General features: G+C 44.9%; 1 protein-coding gene across 1 annotated transcript in view; it reads left to right on the forward strand.

The window, feature by feature from the left end:
* Positions 1–13319: 13319 nt before the first annotated feature.
* LOC101803486 (glypican-5) overlaps positions 13320–26511 on the forward strand; it is a 414617-nt gene continuing 401425 nt past the window's right edge. The window contains exons 1-2 of the mRNA XM_021268756.4: positions 13320–13390; positions 21641–21799. The gene's annotated coding sequence lies outside the window, so the exon portion shown is untranslated. The remainder of the gene's footprint in view (positions 13391–21640; positions 21800–26511) is intronic.

Here is a 26511-nt window from a genome sequence, read left to right on the forward strand (position 1 = left end):
CCCCCCGCGGGTCCCGGGGGCGGCAACGCGAAAAACTACAACTCCCGGCATGCCGCGGGGCACGAAGCTCGGAGACTGCTACAGCGCATGCGCATCCCTCCGCCCGCAGTGCCCCCTGTGGCCAGCAGGCGGCAGCACCGAGCGCGCGGCCCTGAGGCACCGCGGCCGGGCCCTGTGCCGGGGTGGGGACCCGGCGCTATTGAGCACACCGAGACCCGTCAGCTGCACCCTGAGCCAACCACCTCTCATGTTTTCGAAAAAATGTTGCACTCCAGTGGACTTTTTTTTCATTTTATCATCGTTATAATACCAAAACACGGCTCCACCCCAGAAGCTCTGTGCCCCCAAGGTGCGGCCGCCCCTCACTGCGCACACGCTCTGAATTTCTCCTTTAAGCGAAAGCGAGAAACTTTTTACCAATCATAACCAAGATGTGCCTGACTAGAGTCACTCAGCTCCACTTAAAAGGACAGAAAATAATCATAGAATATCCCGAGTTGGAAGGGACACACAAGGATCATTGAGTCCAACTCCTGGCACCACACAGGTCTACCCAAAATTCAGGCCATGTGACTCAGCGCACAGCCCAAACACTTCTCAAACTCCGACAGGCTCGGTGCCGTGACTGCTTCCCTGGGGAGCCAGTTCCAGCGTGCGACCACCCTCTCAGTGAGGAACCTCTTCCTGATGTCCAGCCTGAGCCTCCCCTGCCACAGCCTGACCCCATTCCCTTGGGTCCTATCGCTGGTCACTAAAGAGAACAGATCAGTGGATAATGTAAATTGGCTTCAGAGGAAGGGGACATTAGGGAAGATCCATCACGAAGGATGCCATCACGAAGGATGCCTTTCTGACTTGTGGGATCTGTCAGCAGACTGACCCTCTCTTCCCCCCACATCGGGATGTCGTGGGGTAAGATTTGAACACTTGGTTGTACCAGGTGTCTCCATGGAAACTTAGAAATCCCTGGAGCCTTTGTTCCTTTTAATGTGTTAATAGCCAGGATGAGCACCTGTGCATTTCATGCATGCTCACCTGCTTTTGCGGACAGTGAATTTATCGCTGACAATCCAAAGAACCTGTGTCCCTGTTGCTGTTAATACACTGCCCTTCATTGCTTTGTTCCTAGCCATGACAGTTCTCACTGAACACAACTAGATCGAGGACATGCTATGTTATTTAGGTGAATTTGTGACCGTGATAGTTCAGTACCCTGAGTCCAACCAGACCCGTACCAGTTAGTCAGCTACGCCCCTTAAGGCGACAGTATTTCATAGGGGAAAACATTAAGCCTAAGATTTCTCATCCCTAAGGCCCTGGGGGGCAGGCAGAGAAGGAATCCGAGACTCTTAGTGTGTCTCCTGAGAATGGCAGCTTACAGTTAGTTACTCAGTGTCTTCTGGTCTCACAGGAGGAGGCAGAGGTATAATTAATTCCTTCTCCATTTCTCTGGAAAGAGCTTTTCTCCTGTCTGTGACAAAGGAAAAAAAAAAAAAGTTGTGATCATGGGAGTCATTCCACGAAGCCACACTCAGTGAATTCACTACTACAGTTAAGATCATTTTTAGTCAAAAACACCTCACCAGCTTACCACTGCAAACACAGCGCTGCACAAAAAGGCAGTGCTGGGTACATCCACTGATATTAATAGGGTGGCACAATGCCAGAGATGGTTAATAGACAAGGTACACCTGAGGTGCACAGATTGCATATTCTGGGCAACAAAAAAGGCACAGCTTGGCACCCAGTCTGGATCAGCTTGTGTATGAGCCTGCTGATACACGAGTATATGCAACAAGCAGAAAAGTCTTTTACTCCACAATCTCCGTTTCCTTTATACATATACATGCATATACATACATATATATATAAACAAACAAACATTTTTAACTTTATAAGTTTTTTGTTTTTTTTTAACTTTATAACCACTCGAGTAACAGTCATTAGCTACACCTACACTTTAAGCCAGGACTATGCTTAAGTGATTAAGTAAACACGGAGCCTTATCTGTGACACGCTGAAAATGCCCCATAACCCCTGGGCGTCTTATGCAAAACGTACATAATTTTTGCACAAACGTGCATCTTAATACACAGAGAGGAGGGACAAGGCAGACAAAGGTTGTAGAGACGTGTCAAGACCAGAACAACCACTGGTCAATCGCTCAAATGTGCAAAGATCAGCTAAAACCCGCACAATTCCACTGAAGGAAGGAGGCTACCCACTTTCTGCCTAAAATAACCTCTAGGTTTTGATTCTTCAGCAATATCAAATGTCTTCAGATCCTGACTTCTCATTGATGGTGGTGTTGCAGCACAGAAATGAAGGGATCAAGAAGGTCAGAACAGGCCAAACACGGTGCTGAGCTCCTAAAGGGCCATGACCCCAGACCCTCGTCCCCAAGCCTTTGACACCAGACCCTCAAACCTGGAGCCCCCACCTCAGAGCTCACCCTGAGCCCCGGATCCTGGAGCTGACCCAGAGCTGAAACCAAGCTCTGACCACAGAGCTGACCCCAAGCCCCTGACCCCAGAGCTCACCCCAGATGCAGACCTAACCCCGAGCCCCAAGCCCAAGCTCCAACCCTGAGACCCAAACCCAAGCCCCAACCCTGACCTTAACTCAAGAGCCCCAGCCCTGGAACCTCAACCCTGGAACTTCGAACCCAGAGCCCCCAACCCAGACCTGATCCCAAGCCCCTGACACAGAGTTGAACCTGAGCGCCTACCCCAAGCCCTAACACTGAGCCCCAGCCCCAGACCCTTGACCCAGCACCCCCCAGCCCAGAGCTGACTCCGAGCCCCAAAATGGACCTCAGATACAGACCCAGAGCTAAATCTAATTCCCAACCCCAATTCCAAGCCCCAGCCCCAGCCCCTTGACCCTGAACCCTCAACCCCATGCCCAGACCTGGGGGTGACCCTAGGGCCAGGCCCAGGCCCCGAGCCCCTGAACCCAGAGCTGACCCCAGACCTTTGACCCCAGAGCAGACCCTGGAGCTGACCCTGAGCCCCCACCCCAGAGCTAACCCCAAGCCTCGGACCTAAGCCTCAGACCCCAGAGTTGACCCCAACCCTGGAGCTGACCCTGACAAAACAACCCCCAGAACAGATCCCAGACCTGGAGCTAACCCTAAGCGCCGACCCCGAACCCTTGACCCTGGGCCTCTGACCCTGGATTCCCAACACTGGACATTCACCCTAGGCCCTTGACCCCAGACCCTCAACACCGGAGCCCCCCACACCAGAGCTGACCCCGAGCCCTGACACCAGAGCTGACCCTTGACCTGGAGCTAAACCTCCTTGACCTGGAGTTTTCTTCTTCCTATCTCAAAAGTTTGCTGTTTTGAAGACTGGAAGGATGAGGGCACTCAGCCACCATCCCAAGACCAGGCAGCAGTGACTCCTCGAGCTGCACAGTCTGCTTTACACAAAGGAGTTAGCTGGAAAGATTGAAGGTCCTAGTTTGGCCTCACATACTAAACTTTAGGGAAGTTGACCAAACTTAGTATTAATTTATTAAATTTTTTGTACTTTTTATATCTTTAAAATCGCGTTTTGGCCTCGACACTGAAATTCCTCGATGCTTTCAGTTAAACACAGCCAAAGGAGTTCCCATCCAGAGCAGGGATTGCCGTGCAGTTCATCTGCTGATCGTTCCCTGCCGCCCACGTTGTGCACAGTGCTTTCTGCAACTGGTTTGCCTCTGACCTTGACTGGCAGCCCCAGAACACCGCAAGATTGATCAGCGTTAGGGGCACTTCGGGCACCGCAGCCCCAGCCGGACCCGCAGCCCTCCCGCTGCCCTGGGCTCCGGCTCCCCCTGCTGCCCGCGAGGAGCGCAGCGGCCACCCAGAAACAGAAGGGACAAAGGTGCTACCTCCACTTTGCTACCTTATATTGGTGCTTGGATGCTCAACAGAAAGGAAAACAAAACAAACAAAAAAAGAGGCAGTCTCCAAAAATGTATTCCCCGATTTCCCATCTCATTTTGGAGAAACAAGGCAGCACAGCTCTCAGGTTTCCCACATTGATAGTATCACTTTGCTCTCCTTAGGATTTTTTTTTTTTTTAGCAATATTAACGCTCTATTTAAAGCTCTAGCTAGGTAAAAAAAGCCAGTCTCTGCTTCTGGCCTCTCCAATACAGCTCAGTGCCACCATGGCCGTTAAGATGCTCAGTCATACTGTCAAGGATAAGATGAACCACAGACTTAGAAGGTGGATTTAGGGCAGTTCTCTTTTAGGAACTGATTCTCTGTCATCTCCAAGTCACTGAAAATTAATTTCTATTGTCTCAACAGGCACAAGTTCCTGTTAACCTCAAAAAAGGTCCAAAATCCTTGTAAAGGACTCATGCCTTGGGTGGGACACTTCAAACAGATAAGCGCCACATGCAGTACCATAACGACATAATGATTATGGCTGGCAGAATCCAGCCCAGCTATTGACTGAAAACTGCACTAAAACACCCACCTCATCTCAGGGCTACTCCTGCATTTGCTTTGTGGAAGCTTCTGCTGCTCATGCAATTGTCAAAGAGCTTCTTGTCACCCCCAAAGCCCCTTGCCAGCTTGCACGCTACCCGTCTGCAACGGGCATGTGTGTTATAGTTATATCAGTTCTGAAACAGCTAATAGTAAAAAAAAAATAAAAATAAAAAGTTAAAAAAATAAAAAAACAACGCACCTTCTATGGTCTGGCAGGTACATCAAATCTAGGAGAGCTCACATGGTTAAATTCTAAGCAGCAGCTCTATAGGCAAACATCTGCCTCTTCCACACATTGCTGCTTCCTTCTGAAGACCTTGGGATGCTGCAGAGGTACCAGGAGCTCAGCCTGCAAGGTGCTGAGTCCTTTGACCCTGCTCCACTGATCACTTACCTACATGCTTCGCTTTAAGCACAGGCATTGGGACCTGCTGAAACCACGGGGCCAGCTCACGTGCCTGGCAGTGAACCTGCACTTCAAGTGCTCTGCTGGACTGGGGCCAGGGATCTGTGTGTGTGAGGATGGAGCTGTCATTAGTTCAGGATCACAGTGCCCCTTTGAGGGGTGTGTTGCTGTTAGAGCTGCTCGAAATGTGGAAATCCTGGTCTGTGAGAAATTCTGTTATTGGAAAATTTTTGGTAAAGGGAATATAGGTTTTAAATAAAATGAAAGCCTTATTTAAAGTTGTAAAATAGAAATCATTCAGATGTGCCCCCTCCTTCCTGCTTCCCACCTTCTTCTTTTTGTCCTTAGCAAACCACTAAAAATAAACGCTGGTGGTTGTTCCAATGGAAGCAAACTGGCCATAATGTAAAATCCTTGACCATCATTATCAACTGTGCTGAATCTGTAAGAGTGAACTAAGATTTGTCTACATATCCTTTTCAGGCTGCAAACACATTACAAACACCAGACACATGTAACATGGGGAAATTAATTAGAGGACAACGTTCAGAAATAAGCCATGCAGGAAGAGTGCAGATTCCTTAGCTTTAGATAATGGGGCATTCAACAGCTACATCTGACAATACTGCAAGGAGAGAAAATATTAAACACACATTCATATGTTTCATTAACCACTGTTGATATAAGTAGGATGCTCTAGTTCTGTACATGCCTTTATGCCTACCGAATCGTGGATTCTGCTAGGATTTAAGCCAGAAACTACTGAAGTCTTTAGGAGATTTCTACTGTCCTCAGCAAATATTGGACCTTCCCTGCATGACCCCAGGTCGTTTATCCAGGTGATTGGCTTTAAACCTTCAAGACACTCCATTCACTTCAAGTGGACTGCTCCCACATGCCAGCTCCTTGCAGTGATCCGTGACAAGTTTCAGCTAGGGAGGCTGGTGAAAGAGCCTTTCTCAGATGGCACTGAGAAGGAAAAAAAATAATGCTAATGAGACCCAGGAGAGCCAGGCTCTATTTACAGTTCTGCCACTGTGTTTCTGGGTAACCACAGGCAATTCATGCCATTACTTGAGGCATTAGATCCACATTGGTGCAAACGCTGCAAGATGATGTGTGTTGCAGAAGAGCCAGGAATTACCACCAAAATGCAAGGCAAGAACAGACCCAGCAGGAGGCAAGGAAGGGTGAGATGACTCTAGCCCTCAGTCTGATGTGGAGGTATGGAAGCCTCAGCAGTCTGTGCTAGTCTGCAAATAAGACACAGGATCATTTCACAGGTATTTTTGTGTTATTTCAGGTCAGGGGTTGATGATGTATTGAGAGGAGTTTCTCTGGAAGGGCAAGGGAAAGCCAAGCATGAATGTGATAAAAGGACAGTGAAGGAGCAAACCCCCTGCTGGCTTCAAACACAAACGTGTCCATATAAAAATAAGGCTATTTCCTTCTAGCTGGATTGTGCAGGAAGTTTGTTTTTATAAGTAGAAAATAGAACCTGTTCTTAATGAGGAACACTTGTCCATGGTCAAACATCTTGTCAACAATGATAATTCTTTCGAGCTCCTCTGTGCCTGTGACATCCCAAAAGAATTATCTTCTAAGAAATAGGATCAAATAGTCCATAAAACCCAAACAAAGAATTTATTGGAAAAGATTCTAAGAGCAGGAAATTGGAAAAATGAAAGCACAGTTAAAAAAGAAACCTACCATAAACGCTGCTGAGCTATAGAAGCAAAAAGTGGCGTATTGATTCTGACATCAATTACTTAGGGAAGGCTGGGAGAACCTTCACAATAGGAATACACACGTCTTTCATTATTTTGTTCAGCCATTAGGGAAGATTGAACACCTCTGTGATTGCCTGCGTCCTCCTGATGTTGATGTGACCAAATTTGGGAAATGTGGAAAAACAGTCTGAATGTGCGATGCCAAAGAGAGAAAAGAACTGTTAGAGCTTCTGGACAGCTTTAGGATCTGTAGCTTTTCAGCCTAGAAGGTTGCACACTGAAGTTCAAAGAAAATTGGATATTTAGTCCCTGCCTCTCCGTGCAGTTTCTGCTTGGGGTATCCAACAGATACCCCCAAAATATCAGCTATCATGGCTTCCCCATGAACTGTGGATCTTACAGAGGGCATTTCTACCCAATTCCCATCTGAACTCCATTTGAGCTGCAAAATGCTTCATGCAGCTCAAAATAAAGCGTGGCTTGTAAGATCAAAAAGATAAAATGTACTTACATACCAATATTTTTCTGTTTTGCCCCAGAAGCAACAGCAGGGACTGTGCACTGAGAACTTGGCACCTTATTGTTTTTGTTACTACACCTTATATCCTTCTCTCAAAAATCTGCAGAACAGAGAGAAAACCTGATCATACTGCAGTCAAAGAGATTTGCCATTAATTGACCTGAGGCCAGGATTCCATCTTCTGTATGGGTCCAGCATTTAATTCCATATGTCTGCAACCTGGATAATGCCCTAAGATACAGTTTCATCAACAGAAGCACCATCAGTGCTGTTGCTATTTTCTGAGATAAATTAAATTAACTCTTCAATATAGTTCAGGGTGGGAAAGATAGTACAGGTTAAAAGTTGCAGCAACTTGATTCAGCTCAGCTACAAAATGACAACGAGCCTCATCTGACTAGGAACTACATTAAAAGTGCAGTTCCTTGTGTATTACACTGAAACAGCCTCATTATTATTTCATCAGCTAGCTGGCCACAGTGTCAAAGTAGATAAACAAACATGGGAAAATCAATCTGACCACTTCTCAGAATCTTCCATTGCCAAGCATTTGTGAATGTAAATATTAAGGGTGGGAAAACCTCAAGAGTTTCTGACCCGTATTTCCAAGATCTGGGATCTTGCTAGATTTGGTTACATAGTGAGAAATTTGAAACTTTGACAACTTGGCTTGAAAAATATTTTTCTAATATACATCGTTTTCCTGTTACTAAGTAGAAGAGACAAACCTCTTCTCCAAAGCATAGATCAGAAAAATAAAACACCTCTCTGTAACCATGGGAAATTTTAGACCAAAATGCTGTTCTACTTAAATAGTAATAACTGTAATATTAAATGATAGAATATGCATTTCTAGCTTTAGTCATGCCCCTGGATCTAGAATGGGGCTCATTCCTGCCAATGCATTTATGCAGAGCTTAGACTGATTTCCCTGGTTTCACCTAAATTTTGTGTTCTACTTCTCTTTTTTTTCTGTATCTTTACGCTTCATCTTACTCAACTGCTTTGGGGTATAAAAAATATTTATCTCTGACTGCAAATCAAATTATTTGCAGCTTTGATTCTGCTTAAATAAAACCACTGAGAGCAAGAGAAAGTTACAGATTTCATCAGCAACTGGCTGTTTGCCCCAGACCTCACCCTGTTTGGCACCTGTATCCATGTGGTAGGACCCTCCTGGGAAGGACACTTTTCTGGGCCACAGCAGTGACATGCTCTGTGTGTGTTCCTTCTTGGGAAAGGAAGGTACTTTTCCAATCTGGTCTGTCATCATAGCAAGCAACACATGCCACATTCATAGATCCCAGTCTTGAGACATGTTTTGGACGTTGCCAAAATGTGCTGTATTTGCTTGCTTTCCACTGACAGTTCTAGTTGTGTCCTGCCTATGCGGGACTCTCAGCCTGAAGGCCATATCTGTAGGAAAGCATTTCCCATCATTAGCTATGATCTGATCATGCAGCTCATCTCAACAGCTTTTGCTGATATCTACCTTTTCCTCACTTTAGACTGCAAAAAACAGGCAATGCGTGGCTCTCTCTGGGTATGTCCAGGATATGTCCAGCTGGTAGGTGAAAAACTTGAATGGAGTCTCTAAACCATATCAAAGGGCAGAGCCCCATCATGGCCATCACATCAGGATTTCAGGGGAGGGAGAAGAAAAGGGAGACACGAGGCTTGAGTTTCTTCTAAAACACATTGGCTCTACACTAGCATTGCTTCATCATTTTCCATGCAAATTCACAACTGGAAGGAGATTGGAGAGCGATTATATTCACCAGCTGAGTACAGTCCCTTTCTCCTGGGTGCACATCAGCCAGCCAGCTTTTCCCCAGAGCCTCATAAAATCCCTATTTTTTACCGTGGTGCCTGCTAGCCCTGATGTGCTCTGCCTTCCCCTTCAACTTTCAGGAGAAAGGCTAGCTGTGACCCAGTTGTGACACGGTCTGTGAAACAGGGATAACAAGTGCTCTGTCTGTCGGTTTGGATGGCAAATAGCCTTTGAAGCACAAACTGGGCCTTACGTTTTTTTCAGCTGTGCTTGACAGAACTGGGTCCGGGCCTTCATTGTAATAATTCTCCCCAACCCAACTCAGAGGATGGATGAATGCAGTTAAAGAATTAAACCACAATTTTGGCTCCATTTGACACAGCAACACTATCAAGACACCCTACAGGTCACCTGAAACACGTTAATCTTACATAATCTGGAAAAGACACGTTTTTACGTGCAGATATCTCAGGAAGATGTTTGTGTGAGAAAAAGGCTCAGTGTTTCTGTCCTCTGCCCTGTTAATCATGACCAACTGCTGGTATCCAAATAATACAGCAAATCTCCCATAGGATAAGGCAGACCTACAAAAATTAGAATTCGTCTGACCTGGAAATATTTCAGTCATGGTTTTCACAAGTAGTTTTGTCAGAATAGGGCAGGGATAATTACAGCTTAAGCTAAAAGGGAAAGGGGGATGGGAAACCATGAAGTGGAAACTGGAAAAATAAATAACTCTCTGTCACAAGGACAGCCCCATGGAGGGATGCTGGTTTTGAGTGGAAGAAAGAAATCAGTCTGAGAGGATCCTGAATATGCATCAGTTCTCCTTTCTCATGACCTCCAGAGCAGCTCACTGGGAAGCCTCCTGCTCCCTGTCCCCCCAGCCAAGCAGCCCTGCACCCCTTAGGAATAACTGTTCCACACGTAGTGCAGGCTGTAAGGCCTCAGGTCCTGCTGTCTCCATTTGTCTTTGTCCTCACTGTGACATTCTCAAAGAAGCAGGTGTCAAGTGTTGGAGACACCTCAGATGTCTCCAATTCTCCATTTACTAGGGGGCTGATTGCCCCCACATGCTACTGGGAACATGAGCCTTCAAAAGCAGAAGTAGGAAAAAAGAGCTCCCTTTCTATCTTCATCTGTGCTGTGTAAGTGCTGAGAAGAGATTTTTATGTGATTGAAAATTTTTGGACTCTGAGGGGCCAAAAGTTTTAGTTATTTCTATCTTACAGATTTGACCCCTGGGTATGTGGGGGTATAAGTGTCTACCACATGTTAGCCATGATATGGTGAATGGAAGGAAAAGAGGGATTTGACCATAATTTGGGAGTATTTTTAGGAAGGAAGGTCTCTGGGTACGGTATCTTTCATAACTTTTTATTGACTAAAAGTTATGTTGTTGCTTTAAAAAAAAAAAGTGAAGGGCTGCTAGATTAGTATTGTTACTAGTTGTGGTAACTTCTACCACTGCTTTACAAATGGATTATAGTGTGTGTGGGGGGGGAACAAACAAACAAACAAACACAGTAGAAATATTTATATTACTCTGAAGACTACTCTGGTATGACTGTCCTGAAGGGGTGGCTACTTTCAATAGTGATTTGGTTGCTCAGGGCAGCCACCTTCAATTTCTGCAGGAAATGCTTGTGAAGAGGAGCCAGGGCCAGGGAGCTCAGGAGGGAAGATTGAAGTAATGCTTATTATAGGTGTATGTGTGAGCTCATAGTCCTGGGGAAACACTGTATTTTCATCAGGGAGTCATAGCAGACTTTTTCCTAGAGTTAACTGTCCAACGCTTCCTAATTAAATTCCCTGGTTAAATTAATTTAATGAAGCTTTTGTCTGTGGAAATTTATCTAACAGATGGACAAAGTAGTCCTTTTAATATCACTTGTCTTCAACCAGAGGCAAAAGGTAATTGTAAAGGAAAATTTGTGGATGAATAAAAGAAAGTAAGAATACAGAAACTTGAAGTGGGCACTGACCTTTTCAGGGAAACACATGTTAATTATGAACTGTGCTAGACAATGATTTCTGCTTGTTTTAGAAGCCTAAGAGTGGCATGTATGGGTATATTTACTTTTCCTCATAGAGCTAAATCCTTTTGACCTACTGGATAACACTGCTCTAAGGTCAGGCATCTCTGTAACTTCTGCAGCATCATATGAACAATGTTCTCTGGGAGGGTCAGTGACTCTGGGCCCTCTCAAAAGGACTGCATCTGGTATTGTGCAAATGCAGTGTTGCTCTAAGTATCTAATGAAAGACAAGGAATGTGTTTGCAATTAAGCTGCATTTGTAGGAAACTTCTCCATTGACTTTCAGTGCTTGACACCTTTTTGTTTGGACATTTGAGAGTTAATACAAACCTCATGTACCACCTACTTGTGTTCCAGCCTGGCTTGATCTCCAGGGTGTGAGAGGCTTCCCTCAGATGTTGTGGAGGAACCGAAGTACACAGAAATAGTGTTCTGGTGGAGGCTAATGGAGTGATTCTTATAGAAATCTGCAGTAAAAACATGGGAGGTCTGGCACTTTGTGTTCCTAGATCTTGCAAGTAACTCTTATTCCAGTATTTTACCCCCTCACCATGAAGCCAGAGATAGAAGAATGGGGGCTTGCTTAATCGCATTAATGATTTCAAAATAAAACAATCATAATTATTAAAGCCAGGAATGGAAGAATGGAGGCTTGCTTAATTGCATTAAAATAGATATTGCTGAGTGTCTTTGCTTACTATTGTACGAATTAACTGACACAAGGAGTCTTGGGGCCCCTCACAGGGGATGTTTCCTGACAAAAATGGGGAACCTGTCTCAAAAACTAGCTGAGACGACCTTATGGTATGGACAAGAGCCAAGGAGCAGCTGAGTCTGTACAAAGGCAGAGGGTCAGCAAGTGGTGATGAAGAGTTAACAGCCTTCATCCCCACCACCCCCTGACGACCACCAGCAGCAGGCATTGTGCAAGCACAGATGGGAGGAGTTTATGGAAATGACTTACTGGAGCTAACTTTAATACAAAGCGGGGATAGGTTATGAATATGTATATTGGGAAACTTCATGCATATGTAACTCTTTACTGCATATAACCAAAGCAAGTTGCCGTGTTAGGGTGTGCGTGCCTTTGGGAGCTATCCCGCATATGCCTGGTGCCAAAATAAACCACATACCTACTTCATATCTCATTTGCTTGGAGTTGTAGGGTTCTTCCACGAAACAGCCAAGCTGCAGTTTGCTTCAAATTCCCTGTATTTATTGAATATTCTGTTAGAGACATCTTCTGCTGTACTCTTCAAGAAAGGCAGTCTTAGTGTGCAATGATGGCTGACTTCTAAGTTCGAAGAGTAAATGTTGTCTTCCACCAAGGGTCCCTGAAGTTGCAGACCCTTCCTGTCAGGGAATGACTACTATCCAACAGCCTGCTTCTTGCTTGCCTCGCTGGCAGAGGCTGTGGCTGCTGCTGGATGTCTGTGCAGCCATCAGGATGTGCCTCACCTGCCAGCTTGCCTCAGGCCAGCTCACTGCGAGGGGTGGGTTTGGCTTTTTCCATTTTCCCCTGGTGAGGGTGGCAGTGTGCTGGAGGAAGGTTGGGCTGGCCTGTAGCTATATAGCATTGAGACAATTCAAATATTTAAATTTTCTTAATGTCTGGCCTGCAAAAGCCATCCCTTGTCCAGCTGTGGCATGGCTGTGTTCCCCTAGGCCCGGTGGGAGGGCCTGCCAGTTTTTCTGCGTGGGCCAGGCCCTCAGGCTTTGTTTTAGACCTCAGAGAGAGGTTTCCAGGCTGAACTGTACGTTTCGACACGGTGAGGTACCTCTACTTTTGTGCTGTTAGGCATATTTTATCTTAAAGCAGATTTATAAGAAGTTGTTTTCTTAAACTATTTATTTCTGTGTTCAGCTTGGTGATCTGCAGGCTCAAGAGCAGGGGCTCTCTGCAGGCCCCAGGGAGAGTCAGAGCAGAAAATCTGAGTGCTGCAGCCTACCATGGCCTAAAATCACCATTTCTTTAGGGGAATCTGTGGGGTAAGAGGGAAACCAGCTTTAAGAATGTCCAGAGAGGGTAACTGTTAATGTGAAAAGAACCTAAGACAGAGTTGGGATTGTGAATATCAAGTGAACATCTTTCCCAAAAACTTGTCCATTGTGTGACTTCCCATCATATCATTCCTTCTCTTGCACCTGTTGCAGGTGATGCAAGCTCCTTGAGGCCAGGGTTATTTTTCCTGAAGTGTGCTGTTGGTACAAGGTGTGATCTGGGTTCTCATGGAGCCCAGGTGGTTGGGCCTGAGTGTGAAGGTGGAGCTGATGCGAGCAGTTGAATGAAGACATGAGTGGGTGAGCTGGCTGTAATGTGTTTCAAGCATAAGTCATAAGTATTTGGCATCTTCTGTTTGTACAGCACCTGCCCTTGAGAGATCATGGACCCGAGGTGAAGTTCTCTGGATGTTGCTGCAGTGCATGGGGTCACAGGTAAGCCCAGAGAAACATGAGCAGTAAGTTCTGGATGGGGCCATGATGCATTCACATCCATGTCCCGTATGGTTAGGTGGTGTTTGAAGATGATGTTGGGTGTAAGGTGTGCAAAAGATTATTTTTTATAAGCTGGGTGGTTAGATGCCGATTTAGATGTGAAACAAGATTTTCTTTCAAAACTCACTTTAGTTTTCAAATATGTGTGTAACTCTCGATGTAGCTAAAAATTGATGTCTAACCACTCTTGAACTCAGTGGAGCTGTTCATCATGACAGCCAGTTCTGCCAGTTAACTTTTGATTCATTGAAATACAATTTTACTAATTGTGAATTTGCCATATGTTTCAGCTAATGACTTTTGTTTGTAAATGCCTATGAATAAAAGTTGTTGCTATTGGTCTGGATTATTAATCAATTTTTCAACAACTGCATTAAGAATATTTTTAAAGTTCTGATTAAAACAAGGTTTTGCTTCTAATCACTCATTTATTGTGGTTATAATATAGAGAATATTAAACACAGGAGCTAAGTTCTAAGTAATGTCCCTGTAATTCATATCAAAGGGATTAATGATAGGTAGATTCTAAAATTTTTGCTGTTTTTAAATTTTGTTTGAAACTGGCTTTGCTTTATAGACAGGAGGTAATATACTGAAGTGTAAACACTAATACGTCAGGTCTGTGAGCTCCTGCTGTGTGTTTGAGTCTAGGATTTTGCTAGTATTGATTGGTTGGTCATACATTAATATTCAGTGAAATCCCAATGCTCTAAAGTAATCTTCCATGTAGCCTTTCAACTGGAAGAGGATTCTGTATAGGGAATCATGCCCGTTTTGTAAGCTTTTTAGTTAAACCTCATGGCTTGCATCTACCTCTCCTAAAGATATTTAACTGGTTCAGGGCTTTATGTCCATTTTATCTAAAAATGTCTATTGTCCAATGTCCATTTTTGGGCAAAATGATCCAGCTGAAATGTAGTTCAATGTTAAATGTAGTGTAAGAAAATTTTCTGGTGGGGACTTCATTTGCATGACTTCCTGGTTGAGGATAAGTACTAAAATAATTGTATGGCTTGTTTCTAGTCAGAAGTGTTTCACAAGACTTTGTTTCCTTTTAAGGAGGCTAAAAAGCCTGTTACATAAATAAAACTGCTCTTCTGGGGAGCAGAGAGCTTTTGTTTTTCTCCTAAATGATAATTGTAGAAGATCCTTCTACACCAAGAGAAAATAAGCATAAGACACTGATAGTGTCGCGTTAAAGGGGTGTAGCTGATTAACCGTTACGGGCCCGGTTGGATTCAGAGTACTGAACCAGTCGGACATTCACCAAAACTGGGGGTCCGTTCGGACATTCACCAAAAACGTAATAACCACCTGGGGGTCCGCTCAGACATTCACCAACAATGCATTAACCGTCTGGGGGTCTGGTTAGATTCAGAACACTGAACTATCACGGATAACCACCCTCACCCTAGTTGCATTAATGAGAGCTATCACAATGCAATCAAGTATGGTTTATTACAGCAACAGATAATCAGGTTCTTTTGGATTGCCGGTGATAGTGACTATCTGCAAAAGCAAGCTAGTATGCATGAAATACACAGGTGTTACAGGGGTTCTAGGTGTGGGTTCTAGGTGTGGGTTCTAGGTGTGGGTTCTAGGTGTGGGTTCTAGGTGTGGGTTCTAGGTGTGGGTTCTAGGTGTGGGTTCTAGGTGTGGGTTCTAGGTGTGGGTTCTAGGTGTGGGTTCTAGGTGTGGGTTCTAGGTGTGGGTTCTAGGTGTGGGTTCTAGGTGTGGGTTCTAGGTGTGGGTTCTAGGTGTGGGTTCTAGGTGTGGGTTCTAGGTGTGGGTTCTAGGTGTGGGTTCTAGGTGTGGGTTCTAGGTGTGGGTTCTAGGTGTGGGTTCTAGGTGTGGGTTCTAGGTGTGGGTTCTAGGTGTGGGTTCTAGGTGTGGGTTCTAGGTGTGGGTTCTAGGTGTGGGTTCTAGGTGTGGGTTCTAGGTGTGGGTTCTAGGTGTGGGTTCTAGGTGTGGGTTCTAGGTGTGGGTTCTAGGTGTGGGTTCTAGGTGTGGGTTCTAGGTGTGGGTTCTAGGTGTGGGTTCTAGGTGTGGGTTCTAGGTGTGGGTTCTAGGTGTGGGTTCTAGGTGTGGGTTCTAGGTGTGGGTTCTAGGTGTGGGTTCTAGGTGTGGGTTCTAGGTGTGGGTTCTAGGGGCGCAGCCTAGAAATAAACGCGTTAAAAGGATCAAAGACTCTATAGAGATTTATAAGCAAATATTCAGATCTCACCCAAAGGCGTCCCAATGGGGGGGGAAGAGAGGCTCAGCCCGTCGACTGATCCCAGGAGTCAGGAGGTCCTAAGGATGTTGTATGTCCTCGGGATGGTATCTCCCCTGACGATGGTATCTTCCCTAACATCCCCTCTCTCTTGGGCCAATTTATATTATTTTCTATCTTTTAGGTGGAGCTTGAGTGGCTCTAGTCAAGCATATCTTAGTTATGATTGGTGTAAAGTTTTCCCGTCTCCGTTTAAAGTAATAGGCTCCGAGAAATTCAGAGCGCATGCTCAGTGAGGGGTGGTCGCACCTTGGAGGCGGGTAGCTTTTGGGATGGAGGTGTGTTTTGGTATTATAATGATATTATAATGAGCAAAAAGAACACTAGGGTACAGCATTTGTCAAAACATGACAGGTCTTTGGCTTAGGGTGGCAAAAAGTGCAGCTTTGTGCACAAGAACAATCGAGGCCCCACCTGATTACAGAGCCTAGCCGTGGTGTCTCCACTCCACTCCACGCTCCGTGGTGTTCCTTAGAGCTAGCATACCAAGTTTCCCCAGCGCGATAGCATCTAAGGTTGGGAGCCTAGGGAACGCTCAGATAATGCAGTTATGCCCTACCCTGAAAGCCTCTTCAATGCTGTACCTTTTCCTTAAAAGTGTGAATGTTAATTTTATTTTCCTAGTTACTTCAGGCATTTACACCACAGATAGAATAACTGCTTATCTGATAAGATTATCTTCTCTAATATGTGGCTTTACTGGTTTCAGCCTAGAATGGATCTTTGGGCGTCAGTGGAAATGAAATGTTGTTATCCAGGTAGGATTTCCCAAATAGTCTCACTGTGTTGGCGCCAGGAGAGGGCACCAAACAGCAGTGACAGCACCTGCTCTCGCTGTTGTGATGCTTCGTGCAGACAGTTAGTTCTGAATGTATCAGGGTTTCATATCATGGTAATCATCCATTTTCTAATATATTCTGATCTTTTGCCTTTATGGATGCTTTGACTCTCCTCGGATTCTGGGAATTGAGGATAGCAGGCTCGTCAAAGAGCTGGCCTCACAGTTAATTTGCATGCTGAAACTGGCATTTATATTAAGTTCCAGGGGAAAAAAAAGGCAGTCTCAGTGTGACCTGTAAAAGTTTCTGTATCATAAGCAGAGCTCTAAATCTGCTGCAGGGCTGAGGTAAAAAGGTACAAAAATGTATTTGCATAGACCCTGTCATTCAGAGATGTGAAATCCTAAAGCTGATTGCCAGCTGACAAGCTGCCTTTCTGACACACTGTTTCTGAATATTTTGTTTGAATTCTTACAGACAGTATTAAGTTCTGGCCTTCAATCCTTTATGGTATACGGTCCTTCTTGGGGACAACATGTTTCAACCATTTGTCTCCTCTCCGGGGTAGCGGTGTCCAGCCAGATGTCTCAAAGTGGTTTGAATACTTCCAGAAAGTGTGTAGTCACCCTGTCAGGGATGGACAAAACCACGACCTCCCTGAACATGGTGAGGGTTTACGCAGGCAGACAGCAGCCTTCTGCAGCTCTCCTTCACTGTCCTCAGATTTAAATTATTTTTTGATATCTTTTGTCCTCTTCGTGTAGTGGCAGAGCTTCTGCTAATGCTTTTCCCTGTTGTTACTTATACGAGCTGGAAGACACTGGTTGTCTTTGCTTTCCTTTCTTTCAAATTAGGTGAAGGAATTTCATGGTGCTGGGTTATCCACATACATGTATGAGAAGTAAATATCAGGTTTAGCTCTTAATCTTGAAAGAACTGAGGCAATGAAGTAAATTCCACTGCACAAATACTGCTTCTCCCATCTTATGAGTCAAAAGTAATGGCACCATTTCCCGAACCCTTGGTGTGAGCATCCTTCTCAGTTTAAAATGAGAGGACTGTGCACTTGTCAGTCATCCTGAGTTGTCTCTGTTCTGCATTAAAAAATGGGCGAAGCCCCTTTGTCATCTTCCCTGTCTTGTTCTGTCCCCTCCCCAGCCTCTTCTCTGTAATCTGGAGTTTGAGCAGGAGCTGAGGCTGAGCAGCAGTACTTGTCATTAGTTCTACACAAGGGGACTCATAAAATATTCCTGACCATTGGTTGCATGAAATACTGCGGAGCACCTGTGGAAGGCAATTAAATTAACCTCTCTTGATTTGTGGTTCTTCTATTAATCTTTACACCGGGCACATACATCAATAGCACATAGTTCATTCAGAGTGACAGAAATACTAAGCAATGGGAAGAAAATCAGAACTGGAGCTGGAGACTGAATTTTTATAAAGAAAAGTAGAGCCTAGAGCCAGACCTGAGTATTTACCTGCTTGCTTTATCATGCCTGCCCAAGCCTTGAAGGGCTCCATGAGAACTGAGATCCTCTTGTCAAATGCAAGCCTTGGCTTTTGCTGGAAAAACTTGAGGATGATGTCAGTTGGAAGGATTTTGGTTCCCTGTCATCTGTGTCTTAATTCTTTGAAACAGCTCCTGTTTTCTTCCATAGCATCTTCCTGCTTCACTAGCCACTAAATCCTAAAGGCAACAAATGCTAGTGGTGTCTCTGGATCTGGCCTCTATTGAAGGGCTGAAGCATTGCAGAAGGTGCAAACGTGCAGTACTGCGTGCCCTAGGGGTCTTGGCCATGTTGTATAACAAGTAGTCAGGGAAGAGCAGTGGAGTTTACTGGCTGTTTCTTCTGTTGCTGAATACAAGAGGGAAAAAGATTGTCTGCTTTCAGCAAAAGCTTTGTAGTGCATGCTCAGATGGCCAAAATTAAAGGATTGTTAGTCTGGCTCTTTTCCTTACTGTAGATGTCGGGTGACAGCTCTGGTGGGCCTCTGAGGGTAAGGATGACAACTGCTTGTGCTGCTGGAAATGAGCTCATGCCAGGGATGACACCCCTGTCCAGTGACACTGAGACAGATCCCCTAATCAGACAGCTTCACTCATAGGTGTAAGGGCTCTAGGATGGTTTTGTTGCCCAGTGTATGTGCTGCTGAAGGACTGATTGTGGCTTTAGTTGGGTGTGTTGTACAGAGTATGAGTTCTGTGTTAGCTTTTGGGAGTGTTTTGATATGAAATATTCAGGGATTATGCTACTTTATACAAACTGCTACTTCAGGGTGGTAACAGGTTATGGTTAGTCAGGAGAAAGGTAATCCCCAGCTCCCTCTCTGGAGAGAGGGAGTGCGTTTCCTGCTTGTGTTTCAGATCACCTAAGCCTCATCTCACGTACTTAGTTATATTGCTGTTTCAGAGTCTGCAGGGTCAGATAAAGTTCATTATCCCACTCTTTAACCTTCTTGCACCAGCAGCGTCTGAATTCATCAGTAAAGAGCACGGTAGTTTCTTGTAGGTTAACAACCTGAGCACAAAGGGCAAACTCAGCGCTTGCACTCAAGAACACCAAATCAAAATAGATGCAACCTGAACTGTGAAGCCTGAGGGTCTAGTCCTAATGCAGCTAACTGCAGCATTAGCATGAGATCGTGTTGTGCCTTCTGCACATTAGTTTTTGAAGGGAATACACGACTCATTGTGGTTTAGCTATTTGTTCTGTCCTTTCAGGCTTGATGGCAGAGTTCATTCCTCAGTGACCTCATGAAAAGCTTAATTTTCGAGCAGGGCATATGTGGTCTGATTACCCAAACTACCTATGTAGCTCCTACGTGTGTTTACTCAACCTGGGTTGCTTATTGCTGCTCCCCCTGCTAGGCTAATGAGGCCATCCTTAATGCATCCATTAATCTTTTTTTTTTCCTCCACAGGTGTCACTGTTTCTATCCTCATGCTTTTTCATGTGAGATGCTCTAAGTCACTGCTCTTGCCATCAAAATCTTTTATCAAGCACTTGATTTTTGCCAATACTGATGAATTCTTCTTCCCTGTGTATGCACATGTGGGGGTGGAAGGGCATACCTGTCCTCTAGAAGCCGGAGACCCAAATCCTCAGCTTATGGCTGTCCACAGCAGGGCTGATCCTATTGTTGCATGATCACTATAAGCTTGTTCGCATGTTTCATGTACAGTGAGAACTGAATTTGACCTCTCCTGTGCTCCCCAGCAAAGCAGCAGCCTTGAGAAGAATCAGCATTTCTTTGGGCTGTATCACTGGACTGCAAGTGGTGTAAGGTAGCTGCAGATCAAACCACTGCAGATGCACTCTTGATGTCAATGTCTCTTGTTTTGACACTAGCAAACTATTTGAATCCAAAGGCTTTTATAAATAAGGGTAAAGGAAGGAATGGCTGGTTTAAAAAAAAAAAAAAAAAAAAAACAACAAAAAAACAAAACACAAAACAAACAAGAATACTTGTGAAGCTGCTGTTTGCTACCTTGTGCTGCTTCACTGGCACTTGTGGATTTTATCTTCTCTGGTGTAAAAAGGTCTACAGATTTTGTCTGCTTCCTGTATGGCATGAGATATGATGTGCTACCTGTTCCGCAGGGTAAGGTATGACTGAGAAGAGCTGAGTAAACATTTGAGTGCTGTACTGGTTAACTGGTGCCCATGTTTTGCCTTGTCTTCATGTGGCTGCTATTGGCCTGGCACTACTGAGTCCCAGGAGGGGTTGTGCTCCCCTCTGCTAGCTCAGGGTGGACTGCCAGGTGGTGAATGATGTGGGGGAGACAGCCAGAGATGACAGAATTACTGAGACTTCTTTCCTCCTTGGGAGGCCAACCAGGAAACCAACCTTTTCCAGTTTGGAAATTGCATTCTACTAAACATATGTTCTGGCTCCTGGGGGGGGAGGAATGTCAATTAGGTAACAATAAAATAAATGTGGAATACTTCGGCTGGTCTGGCATGAAACAGGAGGTACCAAAGGTATGTCCACGTGTGTCACTCCAGCAGTGACAATGTGTGGCACTGCAGGCACTGGTGCTTGATGTAGGGAAGGGGCTGGGGGCTGGAGTTCAGTGTTGATCCGAAGGCAGATTCCTGGTCTGATGCAGGGAAGGCTGATTTGCAAGTCCTGTTCAGACTGCAGTCCTGCAGCATACATGCAGGCTGTATGCAGGCTCACTGTAAGAGTATTTTAAGTATGTTGCCCTTGGTTTTAATTTCAGGGATAATTTTAGAAAGCATATGTCTGGGTCTCTAATTTCCACATCACTGCTGCTGGTCCATGTGTCAAATGGTATCTTCTCTTTCCTAACAAAACTTTCTCAGCCTCATCAGTGACACTCAATACTTCTGCTCCAAGGCTGCTACTTTTAGTTCATGGGAAAGTTGCAGAGCTTGCTGCCCTGACCCACTGCATGTGGGAAGGGATGTGGCAGCTGAAGCAGAAGCATTCTGATGTTTTTCACTTTGTCTATTTCCATTACAGAAAATCCATATCCTTGCTTCAGGAAAGAGTAGTAGGGGAGTTTTGGACGCTTGAAGTATTGAATCTAAATGTCTAAGTTGGTGAATGTAGTTTTAGACTCATAGCAGATGAAAGCAACCCATGAAATACCAGAGCTCTTAAATTTAGTTGCTTACAATCCACATGCAGATATTAGTTTGAGTTTTAGTTTGAGTTCATCAGTCTCTTCAAGAATCACGAGCTGTGCAGACTACTTCTGCTAGTGGCCTCTCCCTTTCAGCCCCTTTCATCACAGTGCTGACATCACGTTTTTTTAGGAAAAATGTCAGGAACAGAACATTCAGCAACCCTTGATTGTGACTTTAAGAAGCGCAGATGTTGGGAAGAGCTTTAAGAGGGATGTTTTGTGATCATTCTGAATCTAGACTGCTGAAGCTGTGCTTATCAGCATTGATCTGCTTTTGCTACTGCCACCAACTAGATCTTGATGTTGGAGACTGGCGTGTTGGAAAGCCTGCCAGACCTCCATTTGGAAGCCTGAGTGTGGAATGCACCAAACACTCCAAAAATCTCATAAGGCTGGGTTTTTCTCTTCTAACAACCAACCATGAAACTTGAGGAAATAAGAGAAGTGGGGAAGCTTCACCTTACTGGTTCTTTTTTTTCCAGGGTGAAAAAGATGGAGAGAGCACCTTGGAGTTGGCTCAGAGGTCTCTTCCAGCAGAGGCCCTTTGTGGGCACCCACACTGAGGTCCCCCTTGTAATTCCATCAATTACAGAGGAGCAATGGTGTCAGAGCTGCTGATCGTGCCCTGCTCCATCAAGTGGGTGAGTAAGGTGGCTGTGGCCACCAGGACTGCCTTGGCCACCCATGGGGCTTTGTGGCAGGTACAGGCTGAAAGGGTGCAGGGGTGAGAAGCCAGTACAAGGCCCCAAGAGCTCTTTGTCCCCTCCTGAGGTCCAAGTGCAGCATTTCCCCAGTGAAACAGCTGGAAGTGAGGAGGAGGGATTTATTTTTTTAGAGCTAAACTGTAATGTGGTACAACAGAGTGGATCTGTGGTTTACGGTCTTGTGCATTTACTACCTAAAAACATTGATGGCTGTTTGAGGGAGGCTATGTAGATCACTGAAAACAGCATTTTTTTGTGCTTTTTTTCTAATATTTGAAGTCCCAGAATTCAAAAATTGTTCCTTGGCATGAAACTGTCTGGGTGGCATGAAGTTGACCACCTGGAGTGCAGAAATCCAGTGCATCAACAGAAAGGGATTTCTTTTTTCAGAGTAATGAATGTTTACTAGTAAGCGCGTCTGACAGGCTTTCAGCCGTAAATATCAGTTGAAGCAAACGGTTGGAATCTGACTTATTATGGAAAGGGATGAATGTAAGAATTCCTTCTAGGTTAAGTTATTAAAAATAACAAAGTTGGAGTAGGGCTGGGAACAGATTGGTCAGCACCTGGAGAATGGTTAATGTAAGGGCTGCTGAAAGCTGCCTGTGCTGCTGTAGTTAAGGCCAGTATCCGGCCTGTGCTGACCTTAGAAGTGTTCAGTGGTCCCCAGCACATACTTACTGGAAGGAAGCTGACTCAGTTCCTTGGATGTGTAAAACTGGGGATCTCAGCTCTGAACGGTTTTGACAGCTATCATATGCTGCCTCCTCTGACTTTACTCCCCACTGTCTTATTTTCTTCCTTCTTCTGTCAACATCATGCATGGAAGTACTTGTGCAGAAACGATAACAGCTTCTATAGTTTTTCTGGGGAAAAGTCATAGATCCTACTGGAGAGAAGTAATAAAGGCCCCTGCCTGAAGGATTGGCTGGGAGGTAGGATGTGAGGTCAGCCCTGGGCTCTACTAAGGGCTTTCTGAACAGTCTGGAGGCAAACTTTCTAACCTACCTGTTCCAAACCTATAAGCTCAGGGTAATAATGCTTCCTTGTCTAGCAAAGGAATGGGGAGTCCTTGATTTTAGCTTGGAAATGCACTGTACCCCAGGACTCCTGCTCACTGTACCAGATGCATGCCCTGTAGGTTAGATGCAGCTAGTGGATTCACCATGGGTACTTTGGCTAAAAGCTGGTCTGCTGGGTGCTGTAGATATGTACAGAAAGTGATGATACCTGCATTAAGAGCTCTTAGTCTAAAAATAAGTCTCATAACAAGAGAATAAGATAGATAAAATAGTAGAAATGAGATGTCAAAAACATTAGGGAAACTTTCTTATCAGTAACTGCTATTTGGAATGACACAGATTTTCAGCCTATCCCCATTTTACAAACAATCTGCCGCACCTAACAAAACAATAACAAGTGTTTGATCTAAGCTCATGCTGCTGTGCATTTTGCAGATTTATATTGCAAAGACTAAAAAATTTAACTAAGCAAGCTTTAAATTAGCTCTTTTGGAGGCCACGAGCAAGCAGGTGAGGACTTGCTGCAGGATGCAAACAGGTCTTGGGCTTTGGGGAGATGTGTGGGGTTTCTGCCCCTCCAGAGCTTTGTGTTGCTGTGTGAGATGCAGCGTAGACAAAACAAGCGCTGCTGGTTTGTTGTCTTGCACAGTGAGCAGCGTAGCCCCAAGGAGTGATGCTGTCTGTCCATCACTGATAAAGTATTTGACCCCTCACAGATGGAGCGGGTTACTGCTGCTGCAAACTTGGGGGGCTAAAGAGGAGCTTTCTCAGAAGTCAAAGGGGTGTTTCTTTTACAAAAGCAACGTGAGAGAGAAGACATACAAAGATGTGTGTGGCGGGGGAGCTCAGGAAGAGCACAGAGGAATTGAGAATGGAGACTGGTGCACTGGGGAAAAGCTTGAGCTTTTGTTGGTGCTGAATGTGGGGGGTCATTGTCAGTACTTGAAAAGGGGCACAGCGGTCCTGTGGCTTCTTAAGGGGAACCAGATCCTTTTAATGCTTCCTTGCACTGCAAAACACATGAGAGATCAGGCATTGCTACCCAACTGAGTTTTTCAGGGTTGTGCTTGCAGTGTGGTGGACTAGCAAGAATCCTCCTAGTTAAGATAAAAGTGGGTGTCTGAGAGAATCACTTTAATCCTCACATCCTTTGGTTCTCAGATTGTCTCTGCTTCCTTTGTAGCAATTGACACTCATTATGTCACAAGTGCAAATTGCCTCGGCATGTTTTCTTAAGTTTGATGTAATGAGGAAAGAATTCAGATAGCATCGATACCTTGTCATTTTGCACTGGCTGTTAGTGGGAACCAACAAAATCAGATACAGCCTCTCTGAATTACGTGCGCAAACAAATGAGATCAAAACCGCTGACTTCAGTAGTGTCAGATTTTCATGATTAAGTCCATGTTTCCAGGACAAAAGGCAAACCCAGCCAAGCGTTTCAGACAGTGCTTTGCCCTGAAGGGGCATTGCCACGGTGCAAGGTCTGACTGCTCCTGGACAGCAGCATGAAGCCAGGGGGACCCGTGTGGGGAAGGGTCACAGGGTGGTGGGCACTGCCCTGTAAGCCTGGCTGCTGTTTCTCAGCATTTGAGTTGTTTTACTCTTTCCCCACTGTTTTGAAGGGGGGCTGTGTACCAGGAATTTATTAAGAGCGGATCTTGCCTGCAGGGAGCCGGTACTTTCTCTGGGAGTTATTTACCCGCAATAGCTGGGGAGCACATTCTGCACATACACAGACAGGGAAAGGCACGTGGAGGGCAGTCCTGGCTGCGAGCACTGGGCCTGGGCTCTGCAGGGACTCTGCAATTTCATGGGAATTGCTTCTGCGGTGGTCTCCTGATAACAGATCTCCTCACGCTATCTGCTGTCCGTATGCTAGAAATGTGTTCGTGATGAAATAGGTAAGGAGAGCTCTTACAGTCTGATGAAAAATCATTTAGTTCAAAAGCGCCAACGTAAAACAAAACACTCACTTGAATCAGTCCCGTGTAATACTACCAGGAGTCACGAGATGGGGCTATTTTAGCTAAAGCTCCCGTGCCAGTTGAGGCAATGAGGTGACAAATCCTGGTGCAAGTCAAGATGCATTTGTCTCGAAGGCAAGCACACCAAAAGCACCGGTCTCTCTTCAGCCCTTTTGTTCGTTTGTGTGGATATAGTTCTGATAAAAGCTTTCTCTGGTGCAAAAGTCCCAAACCGTACATGTAAACCCGAGGTAGGATTTTTACCTTTTCTTTGCCCCCTTGCACAGTGTTACTAGCCTTGTGCACAGGGAAGGGATGTGTCCACAGCAGATGCCTGCCGGTTCATGTGGCACAGATTCCTCCCATTCCTGCCAAGAAAGGGGTTAAAAAAGCACCCTGAGTTTTGTGTTAAATGTCTTTAAACAGTTGTATCTTCTCTTTACACGTAAAACGTAGCTTTAAATAAACCCTCCTTCCTTCTATATTGTCTGTTGCTAAGTGCAAACAATCTGAACTTTCTCCACAGGTATTGTGTGCCTCTAAAAAGGCTGAAATAAGAGATTTCTGTGACCTGAAACACCTAATTTAGGCTCTGTGGGGTTCTGTTGTCCAATGAGCTCTTTGCTCCAGAGCTCAGAAATCTTTTTAAATTGCATTAAAATAGCAGATGTTAGAAATATGCAGCTTGGGAGAAGGTAAGCAGCCCCCCTTTCCCAAAGGCACATAATAGATAGCATTAATATATGACATCTGAGTCTGTGCCTTTGTGCAGTTGAACATTTCATGGTATCTGAACTAAGTGATGATAAAGAAACTAAATTGAATGTGGCTTGGAAGATTTTGTCTGCATCTGTAATTCATCTCGTTTTCCTTTTCACTTTAAGGCAGGGAGAGCAGCGAATGCTGTAACAAAAGCACCAGGCACTACAGGTTGGATTTAGCCATGATGTTAACTAACCTATCTACTCCGAAGCTGGAGGAGTTGCATGGTTGCATGCCAGCTGAGAATGTGTCCCAGGTCCCTGTTGTATGTAAATTTAACATCCAGTTGCACTAATTGTGTTCCCAGTTGAGGCATAGAACTGGCCAATGCTGTTTGTAGCTGTTAGAGTATCACAGCTCATTGGAAGGAAAGAAGTGTGCAGTATTTGTGAGGCACGTGCAGAGAGTTCTGGAGGATACTGTTGAATTCCCAACATTCAATGCACTGTGTGCTTTACCTTGCAGAATTCCCTGCACAGGGAGTAAGTTACAGCTAACTGCATGCTTGATGGCTAGGGATAGCGTATGTCTGTTATTAAGAGATTTTACACATGTCTCTCTATATATGTAAATCCTCTAAACTATGATGTTCCCCAAAAAACTGTTTGGGGAAACCTTGTTCTTGTCAAGTATGGTCTCTAATCCATATGAGACGAGCAGTTGCTATTTCTTTGTGTAAAAAGTGGAAGAAGACAAAGCTATCTCTAAAACTGAGAATGTGAAATAGTACAGAGAAGGGAGGTTTGGGTGAGAGGAAACACTGGATTGAAAACAGGAGGAGACTGGAAACTGGATAATGTGCTGTCTTGGCTTATAGCTTGGGACATGGGAATTCCAGGCTCCTGTCATGGGCATGAGTCATACTTCTGTATGTATGGTTACAGCAAAAAAAAAGAAG

Source organism: Anas platyrhynchos, chromosome 9, assembly GCF_047663525.1.
Source record: "Anas platyrhynchos isolate ZD024472 breed Pekin duck chromosome 9, IASCAAS_PekinDuck_T2T, whole genome shotgun sequence".
Classification (NCBI taxonomy): domain Eukaryota; kingdom Metazoa; phylum Chordata; class Aves; order Anseriformes; family Anatidae; genus Anas; species Anas platyrhynchos.